A 27304-nucleotide genomic window follows, 5' to 3' on the forward strand; every position below is an offset into this window, starting at 1 on the left:
GCAGCAGCAGCAGCAGCCGCCACATGCACAGAACCAGCTGCAGTTTAAAGGCAGCTTTTGGGAATGTTTTCAGCAGTTCCTGCCTTGCTTTTTTCCCCTGACTTTTTTTGAAGTGGAGTTTGACTGACTCTGTGCTGCTGTGGCCAGGGCAAAAATCAGTTGTGTTTGTGCTGTGATCTCTTTTGTGGGGGAGAAAGCTACTGGGGAAAACTGGAATAAATCGAAGCCAAATAGTGCTTTTTTTATTTGAATGATTTTCAATCTTTTTCCATGGAAATTTGTAATGGACCAAAGGTTTTTATTTCAATAAGGCCCTGTTTTCTTGGGGAAAGTGGCTGAGAAAAGACAGGACTTGATGGGATAAGAGGAATTACAAAGAAACCATTCTGGCCCTGCCCTATTTCCCATGCTTGGGCAGAGCTGAGGTTTTATTTTGCTCTGGTACCAATCCATAAAAGTGTGATTAGGAAGCCTGGCTTCCAAGCTGCTATTGAGCAGATGTGCCCATTGTAAAATCCCATTTCTCTCGTTTATTGCCTGCTTTTTGTTTCCTTCCAGGCCTCTCCCCTGCCCAGCAGCCCAAAGCAAACACTGCTGGCATACTGCAAACACCAGCCAGGGCTGAGCAGCCCTTTCTGAGGTACAAAAAAGGAGATTTTATCTGCTCCTCTGGCCCCTGGCAGCTGCCCAGTGCTGTTAGCTCCATTCTTCCCAAGTAAATACGATTCCCCTGAACAGAGGTGGGTGATAAAGGTCTCTCTTCTGCATGGCCTTTGTGCACAGCCTTATCAGCCCCTGCCCAGGGATTGTTTTCCTGGCTCACAGTGGCAGGACTTGCTCCTGGAAGGGCTGTGTGGAGGACGTTCCTTTTCTTTGCCCTCTGACTGTAGAGTTTTGCACACACAGAAAATAAGAAAACCAGCTCAAACACTTAGAATTGTGTCTTTCTGTAGTAAAAATCAGCGTGGCTCCACTGATTTCTCAAACTGTGATAATTTACACTGCTTTTCCTCTGGTGTCTCTGATTTGGTTTTAATCCCTCAGCAAAATGAGGGGAAATTGCCATTTCTGGGGCAGACACACTGGCCAACAATGGCACTATTTCATCTATAAATGAGGAAAATACTGTATTTGGGGATACTTTTAATGCTCCTGCAGCTCCCTCACTTGGCAGGAGCACCATGGGTTAAAAGGAAAGGAGTCACTGTGGACTGGGCTGTAGAACACCCATGGAAAACCCAAACCCTCCCGGTCAGTATTTATCTCTGTAATAATAATTAGCTCAAAATTCACAGTTTTATCCCTTTCCTGACTCTGACACCAACCAGAGCAGCTGAATTACCCACCAAGCTCTGGAAAAGTCAGTGGACACCTCTCTCTAAGCACTGCCCTTTGCTGTTTTCCCTCTGCCCCTTGTTTTAGGGGACAAACCAGGTGGGAGAGGAAAAGCAGGAGCTGTTTCATGGCTTTTTGGTGTGGAGAGCTACTCTAATTTTAGCTCTCTGCCTTATAATTATGTCTTTGAGCTGGTTTTTCTCTGCCTCCCCTCTCTGTGGTCGTGTTTACCAGGAGGAAAATAAATAGGAGCTCTCCCAAGGCCAACTCTCAAATTGTACCCTTAGAAAATGTTGGGTTTAAATTGCCTGTGGTCCTGAAGCTCTTCCCAAGGCCCTGCCTTGATCTCAGTTTAAGAGCAGCACTATAAATAAGTACAAGCAATGGTAAATCTCCGAGTAATGTGGTTCTATTATGTAGCAGAAGCTCTAAAAAATCAGCAGAAAGATGCTTTGCAACCCAGAAATTCAAACTGCTGCGTCAAGCACGCTAAAGCTGAAGCATGGAGGAGGTAAAGCCAAACAGATCCTAAAGCCTTGAATTTAATCCACCCCACTGCATTCTGTGCCATGAGGAATCATTTATTGCTGTAAATCACCAAAAGAGATGATTAATTGCCTGGCATTAGCACCATGTTCTCTGGTGAAATGATCACTCCAGCCATGGCATCAAAACAAATTTCACCTCCTCTCCCCAGGACGAAAACAGTGGCACGTTCCCGTGTGTTAATCAAGGCCTCCATTAATCAGGGTAAGACACTGTAATTGTGATTACACTTAGAAATCAATTAATGCTCAACCTTAAAATAAACCAGTGCTCTCAGCTGCAGCCTCTGGCAGGTGCCCACTCTGAGACTTTAAAGCCCTTTTTTGGTCTCCACAGCACCTCAAGTGCTGTCTTGCTTTGCAATCAACTGGACTTATTTGTTGTCTTTTCATTTCCTCCCTTCAGGCCGTTCTGGTGCTGCTTCCAGAGCAAACAGTTCTGAAAGTCAGGGGCACAAACGTTCCTCAAAGGCTGCTGAGGCTGTTAGAGTGAAATGTTAAATGTGGGGTTTTGTCTCTCCTGATCCCTGGAACTAATGCCATTTTTGGCATTGTGCTCTGGCCTGCCTGGCCCTCTCTGCAGCCTGAATAATGCCCTGATTTTCCAGGCTCGGCGTTCAGCTGGGTCTCAGCTCAATGTAAATGTTTGCAGTGCAGAGGAGAGGGACTGGCCCGGCTTTGGGGTGTCACACCAGCCTTGAGTGGATGTTTATTGACTTTATACCCACTTCTTGTGCCTTCCCACCCAGGAAGATTCCCTCTCCAAGGCCAGAATTCCTGGGTGTGCTCAGCTCCCTTCGGTCTCCTGACAGGCGTGACTGAGACTCGGACTGTGACCACCCAAGAGGAGCAGCTCGCCCTCAGCCCCTGCTGGGGATGAGCTCTGAGGACTTTTAGGGGCTGTCTCTAAGTTTTGTGGGAAGAGAAATCAGTGGCTGAAGTGCTGAGAAGGCTCAGAAGAGAGGGGAGCTGATGGTCAAAGGATGTGACCCCACATCTCGGGCCGGGAGGAACTTTCTGGTCAGAATAAACTTGGCACAGGCAGCAAAGAAATCCCTGGGTTGGGGTTTGCCAGCCTTGCCCACAAATTGTTAAGGGAGGAAAGGTTACAATGGTTTCCCTGAGCAAGGACTGTTGGCCCTTTCTGTGCCTGCACACAGCTCTCGCTGCCCTGTGCCAGTGAGTTTGTCCCAGTGAGCAGAAAACCCAAAGCAAAGGTGATGGCAAGGCTGGTGCAGGCGAAAAACCAGCGTTTGGGACTGGTTGTTCAGTATGAAACTATTTTCTTAGTGCTTCCCCTTATCAATTAAGCTGCGAGAAGCGAATACCGATTCGTTTTCATATCTAGATCTGATGAGCAAATGCTGCTTTGCTTCGTTCTCTAACAGCTCTCATTTCAAATATCGCTCGCCTCAGTTCTGGCTGCTGTTGGTGGAGAACTTCCCCGAAGGAAACTACTCCTTCTGGCCTCTGGGAAGAGCTAACGAGTAGGAGTTGCCCTCCCAGCAGCACCGCCAGCTCGTGTCCCCTGCCAAGGAGCCAGATGGAGGTGGGCTCTAATCAGGTCACTGAAGGAGAGGGGAACCGAAAGTCTTGGAGGAGGCAAGAACTGGGAAAGGCTATCACAGCTATTTTTGATTCCTGAAGAGGAGAGATTAATTTAGATCATCTGGTGTACACAAGGAAAGAGGGGAAAAAAAAAATAAATCTGTTTGAAAACAAAGGGGCCCAGTCCTGACTGTTCTTCTGGGCTCCGTCATTAACGGCGCTGATGAGAAGGGGAACAAACGGCTCCTGCATCATTAGTGAGCCCCAGCCTGTCACACAAACAGCTCCAGACACGGGGCTTTGTTCCCAGCAGAAAGGGAAGGCACAAATTCCCTGCATGCAGAGAGAGATGCAGGATCTCGTGTGGCTGATTAGGGGACACAAAAGTGGCGCTGCCTCGCAAAAACAGCGCTGCTGATGCACTGCAGAAGCCAGCGGTGCGTTGTGACCTCAGCCCACAACGGGAAAATGTCCCAAGGGTCACAAATGGTGAGTCAAGTGAGATGATTCCTGTTGAATTCCATCACTCTTCACCAGGGAATTTGGGAAGCAAACCCTCTCCTGAAGAGCAAACCACCAAAATGCTTCAAACTCCGTGCCAGGCTGGTGGGAACTGGTGAATGGTCAGGGGTGCTGGGCTGTAAAATAGGTGAGAGGGGTAAAATCCTGTGGTTTGGGTGCTCTGTTCTCCCCTGGCAAATATTTGAACCTGGAAACACTGATGGAAGAGCAAAGGAAGAAGCTACAAAGGACTGTGCAGCTGAAGAATTACAGAAATTTGGGTGTCATGTTTTAAATCTTAAATTTAGAGTAATCCTGCTCTTTGCAGTTGAGGGAGGTGAGGGACGTGAAGCATCAGGTGGCAACAGTGCAAGCTCTTGGATCTTCTCCTCATTTTCTTGCCCCTTTTCTCCCACAAGTTTCCCCAAATAATCCGATTTTACTTTTCTGACAGCGGCTAATGGAGCTGTGAGCTGGGCAAAATGCTGAATGAATGGAAACTGCTCAAAATAGGAGCTGAAATACAGAAGTAAAGTGAGGTTGGGTCTGGTGACAAGCCAATTCCAGGAGTTATTAGCCCACTTCTACTCCTCCATTCATCAGGCGAAGGTTGGTAATTTCTATATTGCCACAAGAATCCTAACACAAACACAGTAAATGAAGTGAAAACCTCATGTAAATGAAGTGAAAGCTTCATTTAGGACCCGGACTGAATTCCTTTGCCTCACCTTTTTCTCTCAGAGCAGAGAGAAAGAAGAGTTGATAACAGGGAGAGGTATTGAACCAACCTTTCCCCTCCCGTATTTAAGTTTAGCTCAGCCTCTGACCAGAGGCTCTGCAAATCAATTAGGGCCGACAGGCCCAGCTCTGAGTGCAGCACCAGGGCAAACGGTGATGTCTCAGCACTGAGAAAAATTCTCCAGCTTTTCTGACCTTGGGTGGAGTAAAACACTCAGAGCATGAGCAAAACAGGGAAAAAAATCCTTTATTAGTGAGCACCAGAGTTGGGGAATAATCAGCTTGCTATGGCTGCTGGATGGCTTTGGCTGGGATGTGACCAATTATAAGATTTTTGGAGGGAAATTTCATTTCCAGCACGATTTCCATCCTTCCTGTGAGAAGGTCCATGGAATTTCTCTGAAACACCCAAACTTAGGGCTCGTTCCTCCCTGGAAAAATGACATTTGGTGCTGATGTCAAATGTCCACGTGCTGGGGCACCCATCCCTCTTCCTTGTGGTGCTGGCTCATTCCTGTTCTTGGGGTTTGATCCCTCATCACTGACACCTTTTGGGTGCATGGAAAGATGGATTTTGGCTGATAAAAGCAGCCCCTCATCCCTGGTTTTGGAGCTGAGGTGTTTTCAGCCCTCTGGTGATGACAAATTGCTGCTTATTGGGATCACTCTGATGGGATAAGGGAAGCCTTGGGGGACTTCAAACTTCCATTACTTTTTAATGGGAGGAACTTTAATAGAAAGGCTGAAATGCTGCTTCTTACTGCGGTGCCTCAGCACTTCTGGAGCCATAAATTCTCCCCTCGTCCCTCTGTTATTACTGATGTATCAATTCTTTCTACTTCTCTGAGCACTTAAATTGAAATAAAATAAGGTTTAGGCTTTATGTATTTTTAATATAATGAAATTCAGCTTAAAAGTTGTAGAAAAACAGTCCCTGCCATGGAGTAGATAAAGTCCTCAATAAATGAGAGCAGCAAGAGGGGAAATGCAGGGCTGCAAATCTGGGAGGGGGAAATTCCCAGTTTTGTCTTTGTGGCTCCCTCCCTTATTTCAGATCACTCCCTTTTCCATGTTAATTCTGCCTGCTTGAGTTCATCCTGTATTTTATCTGATTTATCCCCTTTTCTCAGCCAAACTGCTGAGGCACAAAGACCCCCTTGCATTCCATGTCCTCCACTGCAACAGCAGAGGTGTGAAAATCCAGATGGTTTTAGGAATAACCAGGTGAAAATCTCACCTTTTATACAAGGGGAGAAATGAAGCAAAAATAGGTTTCGTTTCTTGGAGTTTTTTTGGTGGGGTTTTTGAATTGCAAGTGGATGTTCGAGTTTGAAGTGCTGAAAGTCTGAAGGAACATGGGAAAATAGAGGAGTGTGGGTGGATTTGGATGAACATTCCTGGAAAGGGAACTGGACTGAAAGCCCCAAAGGCTCTTTCCCAATTGTTCCAACATTCCCCTGCAGGGTGTGCAGAGAGAACCTCACCAAGCATTGAGGCCAATGTGATGCTGAGCCTAAATTAAACCATAAACCCCAAAAAATCATCCTTTTCTTTAAATGGCAAGGCAGAGATGCACAAGACATGGAAAAATGGATGTTTTCAGGGACCCTCTTGTTGGAGGGAGAACACTCAGGATAAAGTCCCTGTATTGCAGCATTTTCTGTTCCAGTATTTTTATTGTTGCATAAAATGACCTCAGTCCTTTGGAGCAGCTCTGAGCTGACGAATGTATTAAAAAAATAAATATTAAAAAATACTTTTAAAATATATATTATATGTAAATAATTTTTAAAATAGAAATATAAAAAAAATCTAAAGTATGTAAAATTATGTAAAGTATGTAAAATTATATATAAATATAAAATATATATATATTTGTGGAATATATTGCCCATGGTTCATTAGAGGAATTACAGTTTGCATAATTGCCAGCTGCCTTGTCCCATTGTCCCCGTGCCCGCTGTGCCCGCCCTGGCACTGGGGGGGGACGCATTCTTTTATTGTTCCTGATCATTTGAGGGTTTTAATCAGCCAGGACCTGACACAAAACGCTCCCAGCGAGCCCTAACGGGTTCAATAATGATGGACACAAAGCTTTTCCCTTTGGAAGAGGTCAGGGAAGGAGTAGTTGCTGCAGCAGCCTCCATCTCTGTCTGAATGAAGTTCACAGCAGCTCTGGGCTCACTGGGGGGGAGCCTGAGGATAAAACGGGGCCACTTTGAGATTCCTCGTCCAGCCAGACACTAAAATGATCCTTCAATAGAGGGACTTCAGCCACTTCTGTCACTGAAACCATTTTTCCACGCAAGGACCAAAGTGCTCCGAGGAGCTCCGTGGATGAGCTGGTTCACAAAAACCACAGCAAAGGCCCCAGCTGTGACTGGGAGCTGGAAAAGCAGTTTGGAAAATGAAAAATCCTAATGAAAAAAGTGGTTTAGACCAAGTTGGAACAGTTTGTTTGCTCACAAAATGATTTTTTTTCACTTTGTTTAGGCATTCCTGAGCACCTCATTTTGTCTCAAACCAACAAATTTTGGGGTCTATCAACACCTCCACCCTCGAGGTGTAAGGTTGGCTGTGATTTTTTTTCCCAATCAGTTTAATTGGTCCTTAGAACTTTTTGTTTCTTTTCCTGTAAAGAATTTTGTGCCGTTTTGATTAAAAAAGGAAGAGCTTGGTGGGGAAGTCAATGAAATATTTTCTTTCCCAGCCCTCCTGGTGCTGCTAAATCTGATTTTAAGTGTCCTCAGTCAGGATCACACAGGATCATTTGTCCATGTGTGAGAGTGCCAGTTGCTTCCAGGACTCTGTGGAATAGCTAAATAAATTAAGAAGGGGGGAAAAACCCCAGGAAAAATGGAAATACACAGATTTCACAGGAAAATATCCCGTGTCCAAATGAGAAGCAGCATGGCAGCAGTTTGCAGGGAGGTTTCTGAGCAGGAATTTGTGGATTACTTGGGAAGGACATCCAGATGTCAATTAGCACCGGCAATGGCATCGTTATCGGTGTGCCCACAGGGTCACAGACCTTCCTGGCTGCCTTTAGGAGCAGTAATTGAGCAAATTAAATCATCCTGGGCCGGGGGTTTGCTGTCAGGTGCTGCAGGAGTCGTTAGCAGGGGCTGTTTGGAGAGAGAACCGGGGCAGAAAAGAGGAATAAAGAGTGGGAAAGGAGGAAAAATGCTGCCCCCAGCAAGGCGGCAGCCTCGGGTTCTGGAGGGGGTCTGAGGTGCCTCCTGCAGAATTCTGCCGCATCCCTCATCCTTCCAAAGCCTCTGGGCCTCTTCCCTTCCCAGGCTCTCCCTTTCCCAAAATCTCCCATCTCGCATTCCACGCTCCACATCCCACAGCGCTTCTTGGTCCCGCAGGGAAAGCAAGCCTTCAGGATTTGGGCTTGGAGCAGCCTGGGAGGGTGGGAGGTGTCCCTGCCCACGGCAGGGGTGGAATGGGATGGGATTTAGGATCCCTCCCAACCCAAACCATCCCAGATTCCATGATTCCCAAGCCTACACTGAAACGTGTGGGAAGCACGGAGATGCAACCCCGCTGCGAATGGATCCGGGAGCAGCTCGGAGCCCCCTGCTCCGGGGGTGGTGTAAATCCACCGAGTTTAACAATCAGATGATGGCAGCTCAGCACAAAGAAAACGAGGCTGCTCCAAAGGCACCGTGACCCTCCGTGCATCAGCCCTGGCAGGGGGCCAGGCCAGCACTTAGTGGGATGGTTCTGGAAAAATGAGGAGGCTGAATGACGTTTCTCACATTAATATCTATTCTCTCCTCGTCCCCCAGCATGCTAAATTCAACTTTGCTCCAGTCACGCCAGTCCAGGCTTGTATTTCCATTTTCCAGCTGAGTTTTGGGATCGTTTATTAAGCCAGAAACAATTACATCAAGTCCTAGTGCAGCTGTTAATTATAAGGAAATAGGGAGTTATTTCAATAATCCTACTATTGTGTTGTGGGCTTGCATCCTCTTTGTAACTTAGTTTGTTAATCAGATAGAAATAGGAAATTGGGATGCTTGGAAGAATCACAGCATCCAAATTTCCAAGCCCTGGTGCCTCTTTTCCTTTAAGCCTTAACCCAAAAGGTTTATTTTTAAAATTGCTCTCACTCTGTGGTATCTCTTCGGAGCTTCTGTTCCATTTGGCAACTTCAGCAGCTCATTAGGGCTTCTTGCTTTTATTTTGACTGGGGTAATGAGGGCTGTAAAGAATTGCGAGTCTGTATTGGTATTAATAAAAACCAGAGTGCAAAGGGCAGAGCTGATAAATCCTGCTCTGTGAACGGGGGCAGAATGAAGCAGGAAAACATCTCAGCGAGGATTTAGCTCTAAGCTCCCTCAGCAGGGCCCAGCTTTGTGAGGCATGGTTTGTCTGTGGGGATGAAATCAGCCACGTGGGGGTTGCTCCTTGATTTGCAGCGTATTTGGTGTTCTCAGGCAACAGGGAAAGCACTTCCCAGCGCCTGCCGTCCTTCCCGCTGTGCCAGGCTGGGTGTGAGCAGCAGGTGGGTGAGCTCTGTCCCAGACTGAGCAGATGGCTCAGCTGTCCCTGCTCCTCAGGCTCCTACCTTGACTCAGGGCTTTTCTTTTCCCAGGGTGAACTGGGGACAAGGAGGAGAATCCCTCCCCTGCTGCCTGGTCCGTGTGGGCTCTGCCCAGGGCCGCTGTCCCCGGGCATTCCCCAGCTCACTCCGGGGCAGGATTGCTCCTGTCTCACCTGGGTTTCTCCTGTTGCCATGGCAGAGGCTGCAGGCACAGCTTGAAACCCTCTGCTGTCACCTCCACAGGCTCTGAGCACGTGTGGCTGCTGCTCCTGCAGTCCCTGCACATAAATATTTCATGTCTACAGCCAAGAAATGGGAAGAACCCATTTAATCAGCCCGAGTGCCACCATGCCCCAATGAGGGGTGGATTTGCAGGACTAAATGAGGCTTTGTAGGCTCTGGGATCGTGTCCAGGCCTGGCTTTCCTTCCCTGAGCCCACTGTGAAACCCAGACTGTCACTGCCCCACATCGCTCTGTGCCCCCTGAAAATTCATCATTTGCCATTCCCAATGTTCTCAGTCTGGCCTGGCTCCAGACAGGTCTGACAGAGAGGAGGTTTAGATTGGAAATGAGGGAAAAATCCTTCCTTGTGAGGGTGGGGAGGCCCTGGAATGGATTTCCCAGAGCAGCTGTGGCTGCCCCATCCCTGGCAGTGTCCAAGGCCTGGGACAGTGGAAGTGTCAATGTGCCCTCCAGCCCAGGCCATCCCTTGATTCTGTGAATTCTGGAAAAACCCTCCAAGGCCGGGCTCACAGCTCCAGGATACGAGTGGGAGCTTGTTTGTGAGGCTGCTGCTGCTTGACTTGGCTCCTGTCAGGAGAGCTTTGATCCTCAGCTCCTTGGAAAGCCCACTTGTGATAACCCAGCCAACAGCTCAGAGCCAGGCTGAGCATCCTCCTCTGTTCCCATGGCAACGGGATGCCTTCTGCATTGTCACAGGGACCTGTTTTAGGGACACCAGGGGTGCTGCTGAGGACACAGGCTCACCCCAGGAAGCTGCTGGCCCCATCCCAGGAGCCCTCACAGGGATTTGGTGCTGCTGCTTCCCCAAGGAAAAGAGATCCGGGTCACTCTTCAGGATCCACCCCATGAAATTCCATTTTATCCCTGTTTTAATGTGTGACATCTGTTCAGAGATGCGCCAGTGGGGCTCCATCACCTCCAGTTCCCACAATCCCGGAGTTTCACCTCCCGTTCCGTTCCCATTCCATCATTTTTAAAGCGTTAAAACGCGCTGGGTGTTGAGCTGGTTACGATTCCTCTAAAAAAGCATTTAAACAAACCCGCCCTGGGAATGTGCTCAGCTCCCTTGCTCAGGCAAAACCCCATGTTTGAGCTGTAGGTAAATCCAGAGGTTTTCCTGGGCTTTTAACTCCTTCCTGCACTGTTTGGTGACGTTCTGCTGCTGCCAGGAAAGGCAGAATAAAAGCAGACAGAGGGAAAGCTGCTGGCTCCTGGTTAATGGTGTTGGAGCATCATCCCAGCCCTCACCCCAGCTCTGGGTGTGCCAGGGATTTATTCTGGTCACTCATCCAGCAATTCCTGGAGTGCACAGGAATTCCTCCTGCACAGGACTCTTCCTCTTTGCTTTAACCCTCTCATTGCTGGCATTAAATCAGGGCTGGGAACCTCCAGGAGGTGAAGGGTGGCTCTGGAAAATTCTTTCTTCTCTAGTGGATTTATCCCACCAGGCACAAATCCCAAAGGTTTGCTACAGCTGCCAGGTTTTTGGAGTTTTCAGGTGTTTTATGTGAAAAATCCCAATTTTGATGGGAGAAGTGGTGAGGTGGAAGAAACAGGAGGGGCCCTGTGACATGCCATGTTGTGTTTGTAGGGCACTCAGCTCAAATATGGGGTGGTTGGACTCCAGCCCCTGTTCTGGCTGACACAAATATCGGGATGTATCCCCAGCTAGAGGGTTCCTTTCTGTTCTCCAAGGAAAATGTGGAGGAAAGAGGCTCTAATGTGAGCCAGACCAGCTCCAGATTTGTCCTGTACAGGGAGGATTTTCAACTGTGTGAAATCATTCCATGGAAAATGCCTTGTCCTCCCATCAGGAATTGTGGTGGAGATGCTGGAGCTGCAGGATGGATTTGAGCAGCCTGAATTATGCAGTGAATTGGATCTGAATGATCCTTCCTGGTCTTAAAAATCCAGGACTTTACCCCAGCACAGAAAATAGAGGCTTTCCCCTGATTTTTCAGGAGGGTTTTTTGGCCCTGGATGTTTTTTCCCCTGATTCTTTGTTCTGCTTGGCTCCATCCACCCACCTGACTCCCCTTTTGGAACTACCCCCAGGAAAACAAGGTTTCAGGCATTGTCCCTTCCTTCTCAGGGGTCTCTCTGCCACAATTTGTGCCAGGGAGGGATTTTTCCAGTGGCTCCACACCCTCCTCTCCCCACCAGCTGATCTCATCTATCAGCAGGGCTCTTTAAAACCTTTTGTTGGCAAAAAATTTGTAATTTTCTCTGCATTTTGTGTCATCTCTAAAGGCAGGGAAGGTGCTGCTGTCCCAGAATTGTAATAACTTATCTCTCCTTGTTGCCTTTGTGTCAGGTGTTATTATTAATCCTTATCAGTCTGTTGAGGGGAGGAAATTAAAAGGTCTGAAGGGACTGAAACTCAGCTTAGAAAAATTTGTACCTTGGTCACAAGCAGAAACAACAAAAAAAAATTGATTATGTATAAGATTGAGAAGTGTATTTCAAAGTGATTGCCTTTTATTTTTGGAAATAAGCACTACATAGGCCAAAAAATAAATAAATAAAGGAAACTCTCCCTTCATCCCCAAAAAGGGTGGGAAGGCAAAGGAGAACCACAGCAAACCCAGACAGGGCAATTCAGTACAGCATTAAAATGCAGAGTTAAATGTATTTAACTGGAAAGAAGTTATTTGGAGTTGCTGTGAATAAATAATGTATTTCAGTTTTCATAAACAACTCATTTTCCTTCGCAGAAAGCACCCAGAGCAAATGTTGCTCTGAAATTGTTTAATTACTGAGCCTTGCACTGAGTTATTTGTTATGAACTTTATGGTTTTCAGCATCTTCCCCTCTTAGATTAAATCTCATTTTCCCACTCAAATGCTGGGGTGTGAATGGAATCAGCACTTTCTGTATTTAGAATGGAACTGGCATTTCTGCATTATTAAAAGTGGGATCAAACAGGAAAAAATGGGTTTCTCAGGAATCCTGGAGCTCATTTGGCTTTTCTGTTTCTTGTTTTCAGCAATGCCTTTCAGTGCCAGCACAAGGAGTGGGGTCCAGTTGTTCTCCAGCTGCAAAAGGAAAAGGAATTTTGTTCCAGTCCCATGTCCGTGACCTTTTCCAGCTGCTCATAAAATGGGATTTATTCAACACTATTCCAGGCTTTGACCTGAAAGGTTAATTTTAACCAAGCTGGCCAATTTACCTTTAATGGGATTTATTGGCACCCAAATAGAAATCAATAGGAAATCTCCATTACTGGGCTTGTAAAACCAGCACAGAAAACAGAAATAAACAGGAATTAGTAGAATCAAGAGAACAAAAGTAACAAACCCAGAGCTATGCCTGGAGCTGATCCTTTGGCATTTAGGTGTCAATACTTTGCAGGATTTTGGTGTGGATTTGGTGACCAAATTCCCTCCCTGCAGTTCTTAAACTTACTCTTGAGCAGAATTTCCTGCAGGGCTCTGGGGCAATCTGATCTCTGCCCTGAGGAAGGTTTATTCCAGAAGTGCCTCTGGCTTCTCCCCCTTTCTCCCTTCCAAGCTGGGAGCCCGGGATGCTGCTTGTGAGCTTAGCACATATTTCAGCCTTGTAATGAGATTTCTGGGGCTGTGGGAATGGCAATCCCAGCTCCAAGGGGAGGTTAAAGGTGGGCGGGATGGCTGCAGTGGCTCACAGAGCTCAGCTCGTTCCTGGTGCTGTCAGAAGCTCCCTGGATAGCCCAGGGAAGTCGTTTAATCTCAGAACAACCTTCTTAGTCAGGACCTGTGGCTGCTCCTTGTGGATAAACAGCCAGCTCTGTCTGGAAGAGCAGTAATAAAACATACAAGAAAATCCTCTTCCACCAGAACGCGTTAAAAGCTCTTTTTAATTTTTTTTTTTCCATGGGGAAAGATATCTTTGAGCTGTCCCAAAGCTTCCAGATCCAGCCTCATTCCAGATACCCAACAGGATGGAAAATTCCCTTTCAAAGAACAGCCAAGTCAGCACAGAGCTGGGACAGGATCTTTTCACTTTATATCAGCTGAAGATCTTGGCTTCTAATGGCTGCAGCTTTGGGGGCTGAGCTAGAGGGGTTTCTTTTTCCACTGGTGGCTCCCAGACATTGATCAGACAATGCTGAAGCCGGGACATTCTATCAAAAGAATTCGTGTCCTCCCAGAGCAGGAAGTGTAAAACACTTTGTGTGAAAGGAATATTAACATTTAAGCTAAAACTCACAGAAAAAAAAAATAAATCTGATAACCAGAAACAGCTTTAGGTGCAGATTCTTTTTATTTCCCTGAACTTGCAGAAAGTTTGGGGGCTGTGTGTATCTTGCAGAGTGAAAAGGAAAACACTGAGAGCTCTCTGCTGCAGCTCAGGCTCTGTTGTGTTTGGGGATGAGGGATGTTTGATCTGAGCTGCTGTGGGAAAGGCTTTGCCAGGCTGGGCTCAGAGCTGGGCTCCTGTCAGGGGAGCCAGGAGCAGCATTTCCAAGCACTTTTCTCTGTAATAATCTCACTGAAAAGCTGCTTTTTCACCCAACCCGGTTCAGAGGGAGATTCCTCCGCAGCAGCTTCGTGATTCAGCTGCAGGGGATCCATGTGGGATTTCCTTTTGGACCATTCCAGTGCTGGAAAACCCCAGCTCTGCCACAATCACAAGTGCTCCTCTCTGGTGTCCTCGGATTGAAAGCATCTCAAAGACCTGAGCACAATTCCAGGCTGCTGGGAGTGGGGAAATGTTGGATTTTTGTGTGATAATCAGAGGCTGAGTCTCCATCCTGCCTGTGCCACCACCGTGGGCTGAGACCCCGGGTTTGTGCCAGTGGGAATTGAGGGGTTTTTATCCCTGCCAGGGTCTGGCTGGGAGTTGCTGCAGTGATTTGGAGCTGCTGTAACTACTGGGGGTGTTTAAAGGAGCCTCGGGGGGGGGACTTGTCACTCCACAGGAGGGTGCAGCCAGGTGGGATCGGGCTCTGCTCCCAGGGAACAACAGGAAAAGGGGAAATGGCCTCAAATTGTGCCAGTTTTCCTAGAAATGTCCTTGTTTTCACCTTGTGGGCTGACGTTGGGAATCTGGCAGGGAGGTGAGGGGAAGCCCAGTGGAACCCTGCCATTTTTAGCTCATTCTGTAAAACACAACACTGCCATGAAGATGCCACTGCTTTACCTGCTGGAAATGTGTGGTTTTTCCCTCTGGAAAGTTTTGTTTTCCCGTCTCCTTCCCTTCCTCCGTGGCTCCTGCCACTCTTCACACCTCCATTTGCAACGTCACTAAATTACCTGGTAACAAATCTCCTCGAAATCCTGCTCTTAAACATTTCTCTGCTGCCATAAATCCAAGCTGCTGAACAGATTGGAGGGGTGTGAGGTGCCACATCAGGCAGCGAAACGGGGAGATAAGGGCCTGAACAAGCTCAGCTCTGCTAACAGGTGTTTGATCATTGCTCACGTGCTGCCACAGCAAACAAACCTTTAAAAATAAGTAAATGGACGATGTGTCCTTTTCATCTGCTTTATCTTGTCTGCCTGGAGCTGGGAGATTCATAACTCACTCTCCTCGGGCCTCATAAATTGTTTCTATTATTCATGATTAAAGTCCCGAGCAGAAGGTTCTTGCGTATATCAGCAGACACTTGTTAGAGACATCCTGATGTTATTAAGACATAGATTCAGCCAAAGGTCGTTAGGAGAGCGTCCAAGTGGAAAGATCACGTGGGAGATGGAGGAGAAAATTAGGGCTGAATGTAAAATAGGAGTGGGGAAGCGTCACTGGGAAGCGGAGCAGGACAAAAGGGGAATGGGGGCACAGTTTTGGGGCAGGGGAAAAGCGGGAAGAGGTGCAGCACATCACCATCCCCTCCCGGTGGAGTTTAACCCCGAAAACCACACACAGTTTGTTCCAAGCCTCGTTAAGCTGGGCTTTATTGAGGCAAATTTTAAATGTAAAGCCACGCTAGAGCTTATCCCTGGCAGTTTAACACAAACCCCTCCACGCCTGGCAGGAATATCCAGATGGTGCAGAGCCTCGCAGAGGCTGTGCCTGCAGTTCCAAGCCTCAGAATCCAGCTGGAGGCCTGGATGATGTGGGAATGTGCTGCTGCTGGCCCAGATGAGCCCTCCCAGCTCTGCCAGCCCCCTCCTGTTCGAGCTGGAGGTGCTGGGAAAACAAAGTTATTGATTCATTGACGGCGGTTTAATTGGAACAGATCCACGGAGCAGGAATAGCTGCAGCTCCTGGGGTCCCAGGGAATATCCAGGCAGGTGCATTTGTCACATGCTCGGCTGATTTGGAGATCTCTAGGAGGAATCCGAAGGGGAAATAAAGGGTATTGAGAGACAAGGAGCAGATTCCTGCCTGACAAGCCCCTCCTGGGTGTGTTTTGTGAGGTATTTCTGTGTCCCTGAGAACAGCTCCTGTCAGGTATTGCATGGAATGTTTGATTGGCAAAGCATGGTCTGCATTTCAGAAATGCAAACGTAACTCCACGTGCCGTAGCTCAGATCTGGAAAACAGAAACAGACTCCACAAAAGTATAAAAAAAATCATTATTCAGTGTCAGAGCCCGGCCCTGGGTGTGCCGGGTGCTGTGCACGCCGTGGGGACAGTCCCTGTCCTGTCCCAGCTTTCTGGAGGTGACATCTCAGCCCCAGAAGTGCCCAGCCCAGCCTCTCCTTCGCTTTGTGCCTGGGTAATGGCATCTGACAGCAAATGAAAACACCCTGAACACGGGGAGCTGCTGCCCTGACAGGCTCAGGAGGATCCTCCCCAGCTCCGCCGTGCCAAGGGCCAGGGCCAGCTCCCACTCGGGCACCCAGGGGATGTTCCCAGGCTTTAGAGCAGCACCAGGTTGGAGAAATGTGCTTTTTAATGCCAGGCATGGCAGTGAACTGACGCCCCGATGTCACTGCTGGTCTGAATGTGCTTAATGGTAGGGCAGGTGTTTAATTAAAGAGTTTGCCTGGCCTAGGAGCCCAGGAAGCCAAAAATAGATGAGTTAGGAACAGAGAGACCCAGACCAGCTTTGGCCTTCACCAGGAGGAGAACTGCTCCCAGTGGGTTGGGATCTCAAACAGCACTTTAAATTTAAATTTAAATAAAATAAAATTAAAAAAAAAAAAAGAAAGGAAAGGATTCCCATTCCCTATTAAAAAGGCAACATCATATTCTTTTATGGACTTTCTCCCTGCACAAAAGGCTGTTTTTAAAGCACTGGTGGTGTTGGCACAGGCATTGTGGTGAGAATTAACAAACACCCCACTGACAAGCAGCCATTGTCTATGGCCCCTTTCTAATGTGATTTAACAAAACTGCCAGCAAGTCAAAATTAATGCAAATGAGTGCAAATTCACATATTCCAAAAGGATTAGAATATCATTAATGTGGGCATTAAATATTTAAACAATATCTCTATGAAAGAATTATGAGCTTTCAAAGCTTGTCTGTGTTTTATGACCACATTAAAGCAGTTGTAATGACATCTCCTATGCTGGGACTAGGAATTACCCTTTTTTTAAAGGATCATCGTGGCCAAAGCCCCTGGTGTCCCCCCAGGTCGTGGTGTCCCTGTGTGCTGTTATCCAGAGCTCAGCTCCAGTGGAGCTGTCGGGGTGGGAGAGGCAGGAATGTGGCTGTGAGTATAAAACCCAACCAACATCACCAGCAGAGCTCTCCGGGGTCATTGCACCTCTGGTTCCGGAGTCAGAGCTCGTCCCTGGCGTTCACCCACGTAGGATCCAACTGCTGGAGAGCTGGGAACATTCTCCTGGCTGTGGGGGATCCTGTCCCTGCAAACAGTGCAAGAATTCCCAGACCTGCTTTGCCAAGTGCTCATTCTGTGGTTCACCTCCAAGGGATCTCTTCAGCCAGGGCCTTGCATGGACAGGGATTTCCTGACTCATGGAATTTGCCTAATCCTTGCTTTATTTACACATCCAACACCCTGAGCTGCATCTGATACTCTGCTTTCCCAGATTTAAGCTGAGTGATAAAATAGAGTCACATTCCCTAACCAGCTACAGTGAAAAGTTCTGGGGTTTTGGGAATAACCTGATGGAAAAGTCTTCCCAGTTTCAGTTACAGGAGCAGAAAGACTTGGAGAATATCTCAGCTGAGAGAAGAGCTTGCAGGAAAACAGATGACCACGAGTAGATGGAGACAGATGGGGATTGAGGCACTTATTTGAGTGGCAAATGTAAAATTAACCTGAACTTTGATAGTCTTAGGGAAGACTCAGCCTATCCTGAGCCTGTCAGGCCCTTCCCTGGCTCTCCACGAGAACAGGAGCTACTCAGGATAACTAAAAGGATCCCAAAGGATGACCAATAGGCCACTTGAAATATTTGGGATGGTCCCAACACCCACAATGACCTTTTTAAGCCCAGGAGGGCTGTGACAGGCAGGTCTGCAGTGGGATCTCAGCTCAGCTCTCCACTCCTGGTACAAAGCACTTCTTTTGTGCCATTTCCAGCAGTGCCATGTGTGCCTAACAAAGGGATTAAAATTTAAAAATCAAAGGGAATCAAGTGCATTATTCCTCTCAGGGAAAGCAGAGAGGAGTGAAGAACCCACTTGTGTGCCTTAATGCGTTTTTTAAGGAGCTCTCTGCCTCAGTGGGGGGAATTGTTTGGGAGAGAGCCACAGATCCAGAGTCAGGGGAAGATCTGTGGTGATGGCAGTGAATTGTTCTTGAGGCTCTCAAGCCTTTGCTGCCGAGGCACTCAGCTCTGCCAAGTGCTGGGAGCTGTGTGGTGGGAAGTGCAGGAAAACACGGTGGGCTGAGATGATTTCCCAGACATTCTGTGCCTCAAAGCTCTGCTTCTCCTCACAGCTCCCTTTGGGGTTTAAAACAAACTGGGCCAGTACCTGGGGTTAGTTGGATTGAGCGAGTTGTCACTGGAACGAGGCAGGTGGCAAGGACTGGATGATCCCTGTGGGTCCCTCCCAGCCCGGGATATTCCATGAGTGTTCCTTTCCTCGGGAATAGCAGCAGCCTCTGCTGCTTTCTGCTGAGCACGTGGCCCTTTTCCACAGGGATGCAGCACGGTGGGGAGGAATTGGCTGGGGAGGGGAGGAGCAGGGAGAGAGCCTCAGGAAGCTGGGCTGGGTGCACAGGGCTGGGCTTTGGAATCGTGGCAGTGCCACTGGAAAACTCCTGCTTCACCAGGAGGGAATTTCCTTGTGTTGCTTTCAAAGGCAGGGCTGGGCTGGGCTGCTCATCCCTGGAACACCACAGAGGTGTCCTTGGGGCAGGCAGGGATCCAGGCAGGGATTCAGGTGGATTCAGATGGATTCAGATGGATTCAGCACTCCCTGTTTTCATTTCTGACACCAATGCAGAGCAGCACAAAATGCAGAACCACGCAACCTGAGCCCTTCATCTGCTGAGCTTCTGAACCTGCTTAAGGATGGTCAGTGCCACGAACATCAATTCTGTGACTAATCTGATCAATCTCTGAATTTATTCCTTGTAATCAGCAATCTGTTTTCTTTAACTACAGGCACCATTATGTGACCAGTACATGATCTAATTAAATGCAACGTATTAATGATCCCCTACGTGGATTTGTGATCCTGTGATGAGCGGCGGAACTGCACCACAACTCTGCTTGATTTAGTTGTGGCTCAGATTTTAAAATTATTTTCTCCATTTAATGGCCAAATAATTAATGATAAATCCGTGCATGACACTGCTGTAAAATCTTTGATGAAAGCTGCTCTGAGAGGAGCATCAAGCTCAGCTAAGGTGGTAGAAATAATAATTAATTCAGCTCTTGCATGGGTAAGAGTTGGTAGCAGGCTGAGCTGTAGATCTGTGCTCACTTTGCCAGCTCCAGGTTTCCTGTTTGTTGCCATATCCACAAAAACAGCAGCTGGGAGCTGGGGGATGGAGCAGCAGTGACACCTGAGAGCTGCAGTTGTTTGCTGGAATGTCAGCTCTGAGATTCCCTGTGATCTGCTGCAAACCTTGTGGTAGATTAAAGACAGAAACTGGGAGGTTGGAGACAGAGCTGGCTGCAGCTTGAAACAATTCCATAAATATTTATTTATGCACAGCTGCTCTCGTGGGTGACTTACAAGGGGACTCCATCCCCCTTCCCTTCTGATTTGTACAAGTCCCATAAATTGTCATTTTTTTGACCACTGCTTTTTTTAACAGTCAATTCAGCAGTTTGGTTCCAAGTTATACATGAGGAAAAGCTGGAGGATTGTTCAAGGGATAAATAAATGCTTTGGTAGGAACTTCATCACATGAAGGGAACTGACTTTCTTAGCAAGGGGTCAGTGAAGGCTGATCGTGCCTTGGGGCAGCAGAGCCCAGAGAAGCTCTTCCAGCCCCATCTCGCCCCAGTTCCAAGGAATCTGACAAATGTTTGTTGAATTTTCTCAGCTGTTTGTGTAAAGTGAAAAACCCAGGCCTGAACCTTGAAAAACAGAATGTCCTCACACAGAAGGCAGTGGGTGACACCCCGAGAAAAACAAGCCTGACAATCTGCAGCCCTGCTTTCTGTGCTGGTGCCATGGAGCCAGGAGGCAAATTTAGACAATTTCTGGGTTGTTTTTTTTAGCTTTGCAAAGTCTGGTAATTGGATTGGTTTCAACTCTTTATTGCTGGTGGCTGATCCTGCTGCGTAAAATCTTCGCTGCGGAATCCTCAATGCCGCTGCTGCGCCCTCTGAAACGCCGGTTCCCAAACGGGATTTGGAGCTGGATTTGGGGTCCCTCATACCAGGCAGGCTCTGCTGCAGCTGGGGGCACAAATGCCAGTCAGCTCAAAGTCACTGCTGCCCCTGAAGGGGGGAAATTGCTTTGGGCTGATTCCTCCCAATGACCCCGGCTCCGGGGGAGTCCCAGGGGGGAATTTGCTGGAGCTCTGTGTTCAGGTTTCCCCAGCTGAGACGGGAACTGGATCGATTTTTCTCTCCCTCGTAGGGAGCCAAATTTCCATCACAAAGGAGTTTGGGTGAGTGTGTAGAGAACTTGCTCAGGCTGATCTTAGGCACCTGGATTTTGGGAATGATCCCCCTTGGAGAACCTCAGGCAGTGCAAAGCAGAAGGACCAGGCAGGGAGGGGTTTGAACCTCCACAAGGTTGCAGTGATTCCAAGGAGCTCTGGATGCTCAGGAATTGGCTGCTTTGTTTCTTTGAGCAGGTATTTTATACACGTATGTACAAAAACACCAGATAAACTGGGACAGTGCACGCTGCCTTTGCTTTGATCAGGGTGTAGCTCCTCCAGAGCTGCCCTGATTAAATCAGAGTGAAAATAAATTGAAAGGGCTTCTGTCTGATTTGTGAGACTTCTTCAGGTGTTAAGTGGAGAGAAAAAACATCCAAGGAAACAGGAAGAGAGAGTTTGCCATTTCATTGCCAAGGAAAACCCTTGCTAACACGGAGTGCAGTGAATTGAGGGGTAGGAACTGTAGGATTTCAGTGTTCAGGTAGCAAAGAGCGAATCTGCTGAGGAAAACACTGCAGGGTCATCAGCACCGTGTCCTGCACAGGACAGGAAGGAGAGCAAAGCAATTTTTGCCCTTCCCAGAGTGGACTCCCAGGAGCAGAGGTGAGGTTGATCGGCGATGCTGCAGAGGGGCTGCAGGTCTCTCCATCAGCGTTAGCACCTCTCCCCACGCCATGAATATTGAAATCCCCGAGTCATTAATCTCACTTCCCCGCTGAGGACAAGGGATGTTCAATTCCCGGCCACAAAAAGGCTCTGCAGGGGTGATGGAGTTACTGGAGTTGCTTAAAAGCTGCCTGGAACCAGTGAAAGGCCCTGACAGGCAGGGAGGGGAGGTCAGGGGTGGAGTTCATCACCTCCCTAACAGAATTAATCAAGGGGAGAAAATCAGAACACGTTTGCTATTGAACGCTGAGTCAATGCCCACTGGAAAGCATCGTGGTGTGGTCCCGATTTAGAATTCCCAGTGAGAAAGGGAATGAGAAAGGCTCGGGGAAAGTCCAAGGAATGGAGAGCAAATCCCTTTGTTTCTAGGGGAAAAGGGAGAGAGAAGGATTGGTTCAGAAAAGCTGCAGAAAGAGAAATTGTTGCCAGGTCTCCCTGCGATTTTAACCTTTCGTGATGTTATTAAAGGTTTTAAATCCAATGGGGGGAACTGGGAATGGAGAGAAATAAATACCAGAGAGGTGAATCAGGCAGGAGCATCCTCACAGTCCTTTTGTGACAGCTCAGCCAGGGCTTTGCTCTGTCTGTGCTTGTGCTCCTGGGGACGGGATAAACACCCTGGAAGTTTCTGCTGTTCCCTGGAAGTTTCTGCTGTTCAGTAACGAGGAGATTTGAGAGGGCTGATGAGAGACTTGTCCTTCACTCCCTCTTTCCACGTGGCTGCCCATGCTTAGGTCCACTTCCAGAGGGGGATTTGCAGGCACAGGCTCCTGTCCCTGTCACAGCCGCTTCTCAGGAGTGGCACCGAGCCTGGTCCCCTCCCAACCCCTAAAACGCTGATCAGCAGCTCAGCTGGGCCACCCAGATTGGCAAAAATGGTGCTTTTCCTGTCTTGGTCAGTGTCCAGAAAACTTTGAAGTACCAGAGGGATACATACATAACAATACATACATAAACCACTTTCTTCTCACTCCCTGCTGGCTCCTTCGCCCCTCTCTGACCCTGATTTGTCTGTGCTGGTCTGGGATGGACAAGCCCAAATCTCTCTGTGTTGGCTGCTGTAAAACACAGGCAGAGCCTCGGCACTGAGATAAGCAGAGATTTCACTGCAAGAGGCAGGAGACCTTCAGAGGATGTTGCCTCAGGGGAAATTTGTTCAGCAAGAGGCTTTATTTTTAATGTGAATGGAGGAACAAAACACAGAATTAAAGCTTTTTGGTAAACCTTGCATGGGGCCCACAGCCCAGCTCTCTCTTCCTGCAGCCTTTTGGCAGCCTGCTATTATTCATGCCCCAGATTTGCTTTTTCTCAATGGGTTTCCTGAGATAAAAATGTGCATTCTGAAAGAAAAAAAAAAAGATAAAAAAAGTGTATTTCTGCTTTGTAACCAACCATACTCCCTCAGGGGTCTCTGTTTTAAAATGAGCAGCACATTTCAGGTGTGCACCTGAATTTCCTGAGTCCCAAAGCTGCTTGTCAGAATTATCAAGGCAATGGTGGCAGGCCCAGTTGGAGTAACTGGATTATTAGACAAGCATGCAAAAATCTCCGTGTTTTCTTCCTCTTCTAAAAACAGTTGTTCCTGAATCTTTTACTGCTGCACTTGATGAACTTTTGCTGAGGTTCAGGGCTCTGAGCAGAGCAGCAGAAGCTGTTCAGATTTCCTTCAGCACCAGACTGGTTCCAGAAAAGCAAAGGCAGAAAAACGTGAGGAAAAGCTGTCTTTGAATTAAGGCCATGTCTTGATTGCACCCAGTGGCTAAAAGGGGAAGAACCTTGGACAAAAACTCCATCTGGGAGCTGTTCAGTCTGGATTTTCAGGCAGACTTGCACATTGCTCGCATTTCTTTCTTCCTGCCTTGACCCCAGCATGAAACGTGGCAGATCTGTTTGGGAGATCGGCGTGGAACAGAGCCTGGAGCTTGGGAAGCTCCTGAATGAACCAAAGATGTTGAAGCAGCAAGGAAATGAGCAGGACTGGGGTTCCTGAGAGGGCTGAGGCAGCACTAATTTACACATTCCTTGGGAAAACACCCCCACAGGGGCCATACAGCAAAATATCTCCTTCCATGCCCTCCAGAGCTCTCAGCACTGAACAGCCCAGGTCTCCTCTCACTCCACACCACCTTCAGCTTTGCCACCTCGCCAGCTGTGTCTTGGGCAGTGACACCTGGGCTGAGGAGAGATGGGAAGAGGTACAGTATTAAAATAGGGTTTTTTTCAGGGTTTGTACTGAGAGGACATGCTAAGCTCTGCGTTGTTACAGCTGATGTGTGAGCTGCCCTGGTTTTTATGGCTCCCAGCACACGTGGGCCTGCTCAGGGTGCAGATGAACAGTAGGGACCAAAAGGTTCTTCCAGCTCAGAAATCAGGCACCAGCCCTTGGGAGGAAAGCTCCAAACCCACCAAAACTCTGTGTGGACAAGACTGAGCCCAAATCTTGGCTGTGGAGACCCTGACCCAGGGCTCAGGACACCAAAGGGGGAGCAGACCTCACCAACTCCTTCCCAGGAATATTGGTGAGGGCTCTGTGTTTGTTTTCCCACAGGGAATCGCTGATATTTCCACATTTGGTGACTCTGCTGAACACCCAGCCTGGAGATCTGGCCCTGGGTGGTATCAGTGTGATAATTGATCGTGCCAGGGCTCAGCACAAACATTCTGCTGAACACCAGAAGAAATGGAAATCTGGAGAATGTGTTTACCAGACACACAACCCCTGAGATGCTGCTCCTCCTGTTGCCATGGTGACTACACTTGTCTGACAATATTAGCAGGAGAATGTTCACATTGATTTCCCCCCCTCTCTTGTTTTCCCTCTGAAATAAAATACGATACCTGGGAATTAAATTAATCCCTGGTCTAACTGCAGTTGGCTTTCCAGCACATACACAGTGCTGGATTTTTCCCCTTTGGACTTCACCAGCCCAGAGCATTCCCTCAAATTCCCTACTTGCCACTGCTCCTCTCCCCTTAACCCTCCACCTGCTGTGCTTTCCATCAGAAGGGTCACTCCAGGTGTAGGGGAAGCAGGATTATCTGAGGGATTGATGGGGTTTGTGTGTACTGGAAGGTGGGCATGATTTATTTAAAGGCCGAATTTCCAAGCAGTGTTGTTTCATTGGTGCTCAAAGGAGTGTGGATGCTCTCATTTCGCTTTATAACTCCCATTCAAACCAAGTCAGCTGGGAATCAATTTAGAGAACAGCATTAAGCTGTGTTTCCCATGTTATAAGAACAAATAGAATCACAGGAAATGGAGCTTGCCCCCTCTGACCTTGTTAATGTAACACTCACTCAGGTCTCTGATGGCCCAAACAAGGAGTGTCCCACTTTTACAGTCACTTTTCCATCCTCTGGGCACACTTCATGCTGTCTGAAGCAGCCTGAGAACTGATTTTAAGCCACATTGGTACAAAATTCCTCAGGTGTGAGGCACTGGAGCCCGTGAGGAAGATGGAGAGGGACTTCTCACAAGGATGTGCAGTGACAGGATGAGGGGGAATGGCTTCAGAGTGACAGAGAGGAGGTTTAGATGGAATATTAGGAAAAAATCCTTCCCTTTGAGGGGTGGAGGAGGGAAGGGTGGTGCTGCTCTGGCACAGAGGGGAAAGAATCCAAGAGGAAGCTTAGTTCCTGCACTTAGCAATTAAAATCAATCTTTCCTTCCCTTACTGGACTCTGATAATCCTGAAAGCTTCCAGCACTGAACGCTGAGGAAGAAAACTCGCTGGGTGCCAAAGGCTCTCAATCCATTCCATCAGCAACCACCCTGTAAAACTACCAAATAACATTTGTACTGCCCTGATCCTCTCCCTAAATCAGGAGTTTCGTCTTTGCAGCTTATCCTGCAATGGGGCTGAGGGGTATTAAGAAGCCACAAAGCTGAGGATGGGGTTGCTTAGCAATCCAGCACGAAGGTTCCTGGGAATCGCTGCTAAGCTCAGATGAACGAAATGTTCTGTCACAAACTGGCACAGAACTTCTGCAGGGATCTCTTCGTTGTTACATTTCATTGAGGTACAAACATCTTAAAAATCCCAGGCTTTTGTAAGGGTTTTTTTCCTAATTTAACACTTTCTCCCTCAGTTTGTCTCTTCCATTCTGAAAACTGAGGCAGCAACATAAGATTCCAAACACATCGGTGTCGCTTTTACCTTTGCTGGCTGCTGCAGCAAATTAAAATCACCTGCTGGTGATAATCCCCCTGCCTGGAGGCTTAATGATGCCATGCACTCTGCAAGGGGAGTTTTTGGTGCTTGATCCAATTATTCAGTGCTAAAGATGATTCAGGAAGGAGAGAGGGAGGATGCCGGGGTTCTGTGTAATTATATGGTCACACACAAGAGATGAGCCTTTGAACGGGACGTATCACAGACTTCCACTGCAAAATATCATTTAGGTAGACAAGACTAAAGGCTGGGGGGAAGAATTTCTCATTCCCTCAGCCCACCAATGGGAAAATGAGGTGCACTGGTGCACGAGGACCTTTAAAAGCCACCGCGGTGCTGAGCTCAGCCGGGGGACTCTGATTCAATCCTGCCTGCAGAGCGATGCTTTCTCCTGTCTCAGTGGCTCCTGCTCTTTCTTCCTGCTTTTAATTTACATTGCACAATTTAACCATTATTGCAGGCCCTTCGGGCTATTTATTCTTGGAGAATAAAAGCTGAATGGGAGCAGCGTGCGCAGGAGCTGGAACAGCTCGTGAACACTCCCTGCTGCTCTCCTGCTGCGTGGCAGAGCTGGGGGCTGCTCTGGCCCGGGCTCCAGACAGGTGACAATAAACAGAACAGGGTGCCCAGAGGAGCTGGGGCTGCCCCATCCCTGGAAGTGTCCAAGGCCAGGTGGGAATGAGATGCTCCAGGTGGTGGGAGGGGTCCAGGGTTGGAATGGGATGAGCTTTAAGGGCCCTCCCAACACCAACCATTCCATCACATTAAAAAGCTGTTTGTAATCTCCCCTTCCAGTGTATCTGAGAAGAACTAATGTGAAAAACCACCGTGTTTTCCCCCTACCTGTGATATTTAACTAACAACACTTCTTGAAGCAAAGGGAAAGGTGTTTGAATGGGATGTGCTCAGCAGATGGGGTGGCAGGGGCTCTGGCTGATCTAACTGCTCTCCATCCCGGCCACACTTCCATGACAAACTGCACAGCCCCACGTATTTCTTGTAAATGTTGTGATTTTGTGGGCCCGAGGAGTGAAACAATCACGTTAATTGATTTGGAGAGCTGCCCACGGAGGGCACTGACAAAGGTAGTGAGCAGCTCGTGGGGTCAGTGAGCGAATCCTGAGAGGAATAAGGAAAATTAAAGCCCTTAATTCCTCTGACATCAGCACCAGCCCTCCTGCACCTGGCCAAAACACATCCCTAGAAACCAGAGATCCGAATCCTTTAGCTGGGTCATTCCAGGAGAGATTTTCTAAAACGTGGAATTTCTGTACAAGTCTTTTTTTCCCCCGAAAACAACAGATGCAAGTGAAGAGCACAAAGGGGGGTGAAAAGCTCTGTTTTGATGAGTAGGCCTGAGAGAATTCAGAGCGAGTTCTGAGTGGGATCTCTTGGCCCGTGTGCTCAGAACAGAGCATCGCTCAGTGCCTGGGTTGATGCTGCATCCCACAGGACCCTTTTCCTTATGCTTTCCATCAGCTTTGTCTTCTTTAACTGAGCTGGACCAGGAGTGTCTGTGCTGTAACCAGGGCTGGCTGGGAGCTCTGGGCTTTGGAAGGGGACAAACCAAAGCTGCTTTGTGCAGAAATCCACGTCCAGCGTCCCTGGGGACAGGGACGGCAGGGTCCCAGTGCCATTTGCAGTGGGGTGACACCACCCCATTGCTCAGCCAGGCCCCACTGGAGCCTTTCACCCCAAGGGGGGCTGTCAGCAGCCCGCCAGGAGTGTGAGGGAGTCCTTGTGATGCTCACATCGCTCCAGGAGACCTTTTGCTGCCCCTTTCCCACCCTGCCCCACAGCCCAGGAGAGGAGAGGAGCTCCTCATCTCCTCTGGGCAGCTGCTGGGGAGCAGGGGCAGCTGCTGGGCTCCATAATTGATTTATTTCTCCTCAGCAGGTCTGGGGAGGCTCCCAGGGAAGCCCTGGGCTGGGAGGGGAGGCTGCTGGCCCCCTTGACAAGTGACATGATGGAGAAAATTGCCATGTCAGCCCTGATTAGGGACAGCATTTCCCTCCCTCCCCAGGAGGACCCATCCCGAGCCTGAGAAGGTCCCGGCCACGGGAGCTGGGAATCACCTGGAGCTGGTGGCCC

Source organism: Corvus hawaiiensis, chromosome 25 (genome assembly GCF_020740725.1).
Source record: "Corvus hawaiiensis isolate bCorHaw1 chromosome 25, bCorHaw1.pri.cur, whole genome shotgun sequence".
NCBI classification, from domain to species: Eukaryota; Metazoa; Chordata; class Aves; order Passeriformes; family Corvidae; genus Corvus; species Corvus hawaiiensis.